Raw genomic sequence first — 9,159 nt, forward strand, 5'->3', positions numbered from 1 at the left:
ATCTCAGAAGGGTTCCATAGTGTAGCGGTCATCACGTCTGCTTTACACGCAGAAGGTCCTGGGTTCAATCCCCAGTGGAACCAGGATTTTGATCAAGAAGACACACGACGAGAGTCTTTGGAGAATATCGTGATGAAATGAAAATGCTGACTAAAGAATGCAATCTGCTCCGTAAGAGGTGGAGTTGTTTTCTGAAGCTACAGTTCACAGACTTCCTCTGAACACCTCGCATGCATCAGTAAATGCTCGCTAGTCAGTTGTGCACAGAAAAGCTTCTAGTCTCCACTCAGGCACTGAAGAACAGCAGCTTTGAAAGATCAGAGACTAGTCTGAAAAGAGTAAAGTAGATGTTTCACCTCAGCTGAAAGTGAAAGCTCTCTACCAGAAAGACCTGCTAAATGAACTTGTTTAGGTGCACATGACAGATTTGTGGTTGCTTTTGAAACCATATGACTGCACTTTAGAGCCCTTATCAACCTCATTCAACCTTGAAACTGAGCTGTTTTTATACTATATTGACCAAGTACAGTATTTCTAACCTGCACAACTCCTGCAGAGTAGATGTCAGCAGTTTTTTTAGCCATTCGTTTGCCTGCTATATATGATGTTTCTTGACGGGTATGCACCAATAAATAGTCTTCCCCTCTTCAAAAATGTTTCATATTTGTAGGACCTAAACACATAGCATCTACCATGGAGGAGGTGGAAGATGTTGCTCGGTAGATTTGTGGACAAAGCAAGTGTTTCCCCCCCGGTTCCAGTCTTTGTGCTAAGCTACGCCAACCATATCCTCATATACATCTCCTCATAAGAAAGCAAACAAGCACACTTCCCCCAAAACGTCGAACGAATCCTTCAAATGTCATTAAGTTCGTATTGTAAAACTTGTGATCACACTGGAACTGTCAGGAGGATATACGAGGTTTCACACTTTGAGAGGAGACAAACACACAAACTCTTGCAGCTCCTGGTAGTTGTTTCCTGTCTAACCGCAGTAACGTTCGCTGCCACCTCAGACAGCGACACATGAAAGAGCTGCAGCTTATCACCAGCAGCCAAACACAACTGACACTCTGCTGCTGCAACTGAAGCAACTCAAAGGTACACAGCTGAGGAACTAACAACAATAAACAACACACAACTATGAAACACAACCATCACGCTAAGCTCCGTGGTCGCTTAAAGTCGCACATCTGCTTTTATTTTGGCATTGGTTAAATGAATCATTCCTCTTCCTTTACCCTGTCCATTCTGGAAAATACACTTTTTTTTTAACCAACACTCTTAGTATTTAACACAACAGCTCTAGAAACGGTGCATTTGTTGAGGACAATTAGTCCATATCTGCTGCCGCTGTGAGTCATTTTATTGTGAAGTGTTTACAGGGACCGTAGGAAAAAGCAAGCAGCTCATCAGACTTGAGAGCTGCAGCTTACATTTGTTTTCATTGTCAATTTGTTGATTATGTTCTTGATTACTCACTCAGCTGTTCTGTCTGGAAAATGTACGAAAAATTTCAAAACGTCACTGTTTTGTTGCTACGCTTTCATCGTCATAGGCAATAAAAGCTGAAGCAGATCATAAGGCTTTCATGTGTTATATGTGACTTCTGGTGCTTCACTTGTGTTAACTGTTTCTTTAACAACAACTTGATTGATCACAACTGTTAGATTAATATCCCACTATTTTGACCATAAGCCTTTATTTGAAATTTGAATTGCTACAGCAAAGGGAATAGTGGAAAAAACGAACTACAAGATGCGACTGGATATGGAAACAACAACAGCACACATATTAAAGGTACTGCACAGATTCTTTCATAAGTAGAAATACTGATGGATAAGTATTAATATTGCACATCGATTAATGATCGAAGATGGCGCCGCGGATGGCAGCCTCAGCACTGCGCTCCCTAGGAATTTGTTTAATTTCTCTGCATCTGGTCTGAGTATTATCTTGTTTTATTTTTTATTAATATTTATCGTATTCTATTCTTTTCTTTCTTTAGTTATTTTACTTTATTTTATTTTATTTTTTAATTTTCCTATTTCTATTATTCGTGCAAATTCCTAGGGCGACACCAACAGCTGAAACCAAATTCCTTGTATGTTGTGTACGTACTTGGCCATCAAAGCTGATTCTGATTCTGATTCTGAGAAACATTTGTCTTTGCTCCTCTGTGACGTTTATCATTATGGGCTTTATGATCAACATTTTTCACAATCTTCTGGCACTTTATAGACCAAACAACTAATCAATTAATAGAGAACAAAATCAGTAATGAAAAGCCATAAGGAACGTTAAAACCTCCACGTCTGAATGATACAAAATTGTCACTTCAGCAGCAAAGTCAGCAGCCTAAAGGGACTAAAATAAACAGTGTGTGTTCACGGTGACGACATGTCAGTCAGTGCAACAGTGTGTTAATAATGTGTGTGTCAAAATCTGACGAGACAATCGGGTTTTGACACACAGCGCTGGTTAGTTGATACACAAATTGCCGGTTTGTATCTGATGACAGTGATTAAAGTGTAGAATAACATCAGACTGAAACCTAAGCTGCCCCTCACACACACCAATCACCTCCTTCCATGCTTATTAAATATATTAAAGAGGTGGTCTGAGCCTCCAGTTGGTTTTCATACTGGGAGAGAAACATGCTGCTCAGCCTTCTGTGCCCCCTCCCCAGCCACACAACCACACACAGGAACGCCACCGCACACACACAGGGACACACAACCGCACTCTCACGCCATCTCTTCCCGCCCTCGGGGCCCCCATATGGACCCGATGGATGAGCCGTTTCAAAGCTGCTCGAGCAGACATGAGCAGAAACCCTGCACATGGCAAACAGAGCGGCACAGCGATGACAAAGTACAGTAGAGCTCAGTGAAGCCAGTGCCGTTCCTCCAGGTTTGTGTTTACTGCGACACTGTCTGGTGTCGGGTTCAGATCCAGCTTCAAACCCAATCACATGGGTTCCATAGTGTAGCGGTCATCACGTCTGCTTTACACGCAGAAGGTCCTGGGTTCAATCCCCAGTGGAACCATGACTGTGTCATATTGCAAATTAATACAGGTTGGAGCTATCAATGTAACAGCATCACGGCCACCTCGGTTGTTGTGTGTTTCTTAAGAGTATGGTTACAGGGAAGTTAAGCTACACATCTGCAAAAAGCAATTTAGGACATGATAAAAAGTTTCTTTTTTCAGCAGGGAGGATTACATGAATGTACGATGGGAATTGTAATCTGCAAACTAGAGGATCTGCTTTATAATCCTCCAGATAAACACCAAGTACACATGCAAGTATCCAAACAATGACGCCAACGTCACAGCGTGCAACGAGGCCAAAAACCGACTTCTATGAAAAATAAAACAGAAGTTCTCCTACATGGCTCCTTCTGCTTTTTTTTTCCCTAGAAGAGGACATTCCATCTTATTTCTTTGGAACTAACACATTTTTTTGCACTTTAGATGCTTCACATTTGATTTGTACCTTTGTAAGTAAGACATACAAACGATAATAATGTTAAACACGACTCTAACAACAAGTACATATGCCACATAGGTGTTTTTCTACTGTGGGACAATATGTGCAATATACATAATAATCTGTGCAGTATTATTACTTCTTTAAGTATTTCTGTTCATGATAGAATCTGTGCAATACCACCAACATGTACAAGACTGTTTCTAGAACTAATACCTACGTGTATTTGGGTTTATTTTTATTTGTGTACCACATTTCCTAAATGTTTGCACTATGTTTTGCTGCTGTAACACTGCAAATATCCCCTTTGCGAGATTAATAAAGGCTTATCATATCTTACTGGGTAAATGTCAACAATAAAGCAAGCAATTGTTGAAGAGAAAACAGTCGTGCAGCTTGACATTAGTTTCGTAAACTGACACAATGTGACAGTAAACACAATTCTGTGATGGGAATACATGAAGAAGCCAAAAAGAGCAAGTTGCTGCTTGTAAAACAGCTGTGATACCATAAACCAAAAACTCATTACACCTGCTACTAACATGCAATGTCACATTAGTTGTGTTTTTATGCTAATTTGGAAGTATCATATGAGAAAACTGAGTTTTTAAACTTACTGAAGGTGTTTTTTTGAACATTCAAAATCAAATGAATGCGCCTCATGGGAGAAAGAACAACCTTTTTAGGTTGGACGTGGTGAACATCTGACTCACATGACTGATCCACTGTTTGTTTTTGGACATTGCACTTGACGTGAATGAACACAGTCGTGACTCGATAATCCGACACTAAATGTAAAACCTTCTTTAATGTCGGATAGCAAGGCTGTTGGATTTTCAAGACGAAGGTCGAGATACAAGGAGGGCTTGATGCTTGAAGGGTCATTTGTTCTTAATTATTGTTCATAATTGTTATAATAACTAGCAGGGCTGGTCTGAAGAGCACTTTCTGGTCTCTGGATATTCAGGCCCAATTAATGATGAATATCCGAATATTCAGCGCGGTTGGGGGGACACTTCCACCCCGGTGGAGCGCTCCGACAGGGTGGAAGTGGCCGTATCGCACCATACGTGTTTACTTCCGTAAACACTGAGCACGCTCGCTGCTTGTGACGTCATCGTGTCCTCTTCTGCGCATGCGGGACACTTTTGGGTCGTATGAAGTTCACACAGCAGATCACATACAAGTCGCATTGCATTGGAAATGTGAGCAAACTCGCCAAAAAATCAGATTTCACAAAAAAATCTGAATTCAGCATTAAGTCCTGCAGTCTGAACGTAGCCAATCTATCGGATTGTTAAGTCAGATAATACACCGTTATCCTTATTTGTGACATAAAATGTCATGTCGGAGACGGAATCCACAGTTGTCGATATATTAAGGCTATTTTTCATGGGTTCCATTCATTTTTCCTAAAAACCTGTCAGATAGCAAGGGTTTAGGATTGTTGAGGTTCGGATTATCAAGTCACGACTGTAGTTACAATTTTCCTGATTGAAAACAATTCCTGAAGACTACTCTTGTCATAGATGGATTGTGTTTTGCTCCATAACTTCTACTTTATCTACTCTGTTTATGCCAATATTGTGCAACATAGCTCACACCAGAACCTTCTGACAACACTATGCAGCCTGACTCACGCCATGTTACTCCACTGCTAACATTAATTTTGGATGCCTTAAAATATATTGTAGTTTAGGACAACAAGGAAGAAGCTAAGAAATCAGAGGTTCCATAGTGTAGCGGTCATCACGTCTGCTTTACACGCAGAAGGTCCTGGGTTCAATCCCCAGTGGAACCACAATTTATTGCAAACAAATTCAGGCTGAAGCCAAGATGTTCAGTGTCATGTGCTCTTACAGCAGAGCCTCTGCACTTTCTCAGAAATTAAAGCACTTAAAGCTGTCTGTAAGTGCAATTCAGGACGTGAACCAAAGAGTCCTTTTCAGCAGGATGATTACATGGATGAATTATGAGAAGATAATCTGCAAACTAGTGGCTCTTCTTTATAATCCTGCAGACACGCATGAAGTACAACTGTAGGTACATGTACAGATCGCTAAAAGAGCATTAACGCTGCCATCAGATGGACCTTGTGACCTCATAATCACAGCACCGGAAGCTGTGTGCATGCATTGGTTGGTTTTTAATCTGCCATAAGTCATGAGAACACCGCTGCAAGGAAACATGAACATTACTGTTGACGTCTAGAGGTCACCAAGGCGAACTATTTAGCAAGATAATGTGTGGGTTACATAGTACAGGAAATGTACAGGCATAAAGGAAAGATTAAGCACCGGAAACACTGCATTTTCCTCAAACAATTGCATTCCAAAGAGAACCCCAATACAATTAAAATTACAATGCAAGAATCAATAAATAAATAAAAATGTCATTATTGAAAGCATCAGCAAACACGTCACAACTCATTAAGTTCAAGCTTTAAAAAAAAATAAAAAATCCATTTGTATGAGATAAGAGGAGGACGTTACTCTTCTCATAAACATGATACACAACCCTATTTAAACTCACGCTCATACCATGAACTATAAACCTTTCACAAGCAATCTCTATCAGAATGATCTCTCTGTTTGAGGACAGTGACTGTTCTGCAAAGGTGGCTCACAAGGTGACAGATCTCAGCAGGTAATCATGTAATCAGAATGTAATCAGTGTGGCCACATTCTGAAAAAAAAAAACAAATCGCCCAAAAGGTCATCTAAGTGCCCAGTGGAATAGAAATTTGTTCACATTAGCTAAGTATCTGTAATGTATTTTCATGCACATTTTTGATTTATCGCATTAGAATGGCAAAGGCTAAATTTAAACATTCTAAAAAAAAAAAAAAAAAATGTTATGCTTGCTTGAAGTTTTTTTTTAATTAAAAAAAAAAGATTTAATGCTTCATTGGAGGGGGAAACACCTGTTCAGAAAAAGTTCTGATACAGTGAACATTTAACTCACTTAACACCAGCTGACATGACAGAATAATTACAACTTTCCAAACTGAAAACAATCTGTAAAAACTGCTCAATTTTTCTCAAATTCATGGGACAAAGTTGGGTTTGTTTCTACTACTTTGACTTTTTTTAGTGGTTGGCAAACAATTTGTTTTGTTTCCGGCTTTTTCTACTCAATTTATATTGTGTAACGCAGCCTATAGCGCCACCTTCTGACAACACTAAGCAGTCTAGTTTGTTCACTCCAAAGCAGTAATTGGAAGCAAGCCGAATTCATTCTTCTTGTTGTTGTTTTTTTGAATTGTTGTTTGGCATTTCAAACATTTGCTTTGAATTTGCTAACCACATGCTCTAAGTCATTTGTAAAGCTGATGTCGTATTATGTCACATTCAGAGAGGAACCCTGGTCAAAATCTTGTTTTAGCTCAACTGAACTACACAGTAGTTTACGAATATAAACACAACAGTTAACCTTAGTTCTATGATCACAACCACAGTTAGACCCAGATTCTCCCATGCAGAAAGTCGTGGCCTCAAACCTTGTGTCTCCTAACCTCAGAGTAAAGTCTATGTTAGAATAACTAATACAGAACTGCACTACAACCAACGAAAACCTTAAACTGAGCTGTAACCACATTATTTTAACCAAGCTCAAGTAATGTACATGCAAATAAACCATAAATGTGATTTATCATTATAGTACATACTTCAGAATATAAGTCAACAAAACAGAGACTATAAACTATGACTTAAACTTCCCCTTAACTAAAATGTCTTTACTAATATTAACAAACATCAACAATAGATCAGAAATGCAGCAGAAACTATCAAAGGAACATGATGTTGTTGGTGTTTATAGGATCTGAAATATTCAAGATTAACATCCAGTAAAACACTGATACCCTTCACTGCAGTAATCCAAGAAGCCTCAAAGGTTGTTCAAAGGTTGTAAAACCAGCTCACAGAGGTTCCATAGTGTAGCGGTCATCACGTCTGCTTTACACGCAGAAGGTCCTGGGTTCAATCCCCAGTGGAACCACAATCCTTCTTGTTACTCACTACACAGTACTTCCACCATTTAGCGTCAGTTAACAGACTCAAACAGAAAAAACACTGCTCTTACCAAAGAATACAACAGAACAATCTGAGTAATAACAATGACGCAGTTCAGCCTAAAACTCAGCTGACACTAGTTTATGGCCAATTTTCCCCCATTTCTCACAACTGGAGTTGAGATTGTAGTCGACCCATTTAAGACTACACGCTGTAGGAACAGCTTAGTTTCTGCTGCTGTTTCTCGTTTACTTTTGGGTGCATCTTATCATTTAGTTCTATTAAACGAAAGCCCATCTTGGTTTTACTTATTTATTTTCCCTTTTGTATCATGCTTTTAACAGATTTTTATATTGGCATTTTAGTGGTTCTTAGATTTTTATTTTGCTTTTAATCTTGTTCAGTGAGCCTGTGAGTATTGTCAATAAGCTCTGGTTGGAGTTAACCACCACAGAAGGCTTCATCATGGTGGCCTCTCTATCTGAGATTAGAGAGAAGAATAGAATTTCTCCTGATGATTCTGAAACTCCTGTAGTGTGAGCCTAGCCTAAGCCTGTTTACAGTAGACCAATGCTAAATACAGGTTTTTCTATCAGGAGCATCTGTGCACCTGCTTATCCATGCACTTATCCAATCAGCCAGTCATGTGGGAGCAGTGCAGATGCAGCTCAGGAGCTTCAGTTACGGCAGATGTAATCTCAGTGACCTTTGTAATCCCTGATGGGGTGGTTTGAGTTTACCTGAACCTGATGATCTCATGAAAACATCTCACCAAGAGCAAAGTCAGGCCAGATCCAGTGTTAGTATGTTTCTAATAAGGTGAAATATACACACATATATACATCGAAACTCAGCTGCTTTAAAATAGAAACCGATGCGGTCTGAACAAATGCAAAAAAAAAAAAAAGCTGAATTTTTGTTCACCTCCCACTAGAGCTTTTCAAATCATTGCCAATAGCTTCCACATTTGTTGTAGGATTGTTTACCTCCACCCACACATCCTTCAGTCTTCAGATCAGACCTCAGTCACATTCTTCGGAAATGTCTGGAAATGTGCGGTTTCATGTGGAGGGTGGGGTTAACTCGACGCTTCAAGACGAGTCAGACGAAAATATTTTTCTGCTTTACATGAAGAGAAAAGAAAGGTGGCGTGTAACGAGACATGAATGAACACTAACGCAGGGATTGTTTTATTTCGCTGCATCTTTAAAAGCAGCTCTCCAGAAGACCTCCAGAAAACACTGATATGTGAATAAATCTGCCTTTCGTGCATCCTGACAAGTGACGTGTTGGAGGTTTTTAACAAGATCTGTGTGTTGTGAGGCCTCGGGGGTAAACAGCTCTGTGACACCGCAGTGTGTTATCGGCACTAACTGCTCTGTTGTGCAGATAGATGAGATGCTGAAGGACTGAAGATACTCCAGCTGTATGCACGTCTGTGTATGATTCCATCTCTCCTGGTTTCGCTGTAGGTTTATTCCCTCCATATTTGCAATAAACCCATCACTGCCTGAGAAACGCTTTGTCTATTTTCTCTCCGCATGTGCACGGTGCTGCTTCATATTTTTGGAAAGGCAACTTCATCTACAAAAGCCGAGAAAAGTTTTCAGTTTGAATGCGGATACAGTTTGCTGTGGATCAGTCTCATGATAC

The 9,159-nt window shown here is 39.8% G+C and overlaps 4 non-coding genes across 4 annotated transcripts; all 4 read left to right on the plus strand.

The window, feature by feature from the left end:
- Nucleotides 1-10: 10 nt before the first annotated feature.
- On the plus strand, nt 11-83 carry trnav-uac (transfer RNA valine (anticodon UAC)). Its single transcript has one exon. It is a non-coding gene; the product is annotated as a tRNA-Val (tRNA).
- Nucleotides 84-2,977: 2,894 nt separating this feature from the next.
- Nucleotides 2,978-3,050, plus strand: trnav-uac (transfer RNA valine (anticodon UAC)). Its single transcript has one exon. It is a non-coding gene; the product is annotated as a tRNA-Val (tRNA).
- Nucleotides 3,051-5,221: 2,171 nt separating this feature from the next.
- On the plus strand, nt 5,222-5,294 carry trnav-uac (transfer RNA valine (anticodon UAC)). Its single transcript has one exon. It is a non-coding gene; the product is annotated as a tRNA-Val (tRNA).
- A 2,125-nt stretch (nt 5,295-7,419) lies between these two features.
- Nucleotides 7,420-7,492, plus strand: trnav-uac (transfer RNA valine (anticodon UAC)). Its single transcript has one exon. It is a non-coding gene; the product is annotated as a tRNA-Val (tRNA).
- The last annotated feature ends 1,667 nt before the right edge of the window (nt 7,493-9,159 follow it).

Source organism: Stegastes partitus, unplaced genomic scaffold, assembly GCF_000690725.1.
Source record: "Stegastes partitus isolate 25-593 unplaced genomic scaffold, Stegastes_partitus-1.0.2 Scaffold588, whole genome shotgun sequence".
NCBI classification, from domain to species: domain Eukaryota; kingdom Metazoa; phylum Chordata; class Actinopteri; family Pomacentridae; genus Stegastes; species Stegastes partitus.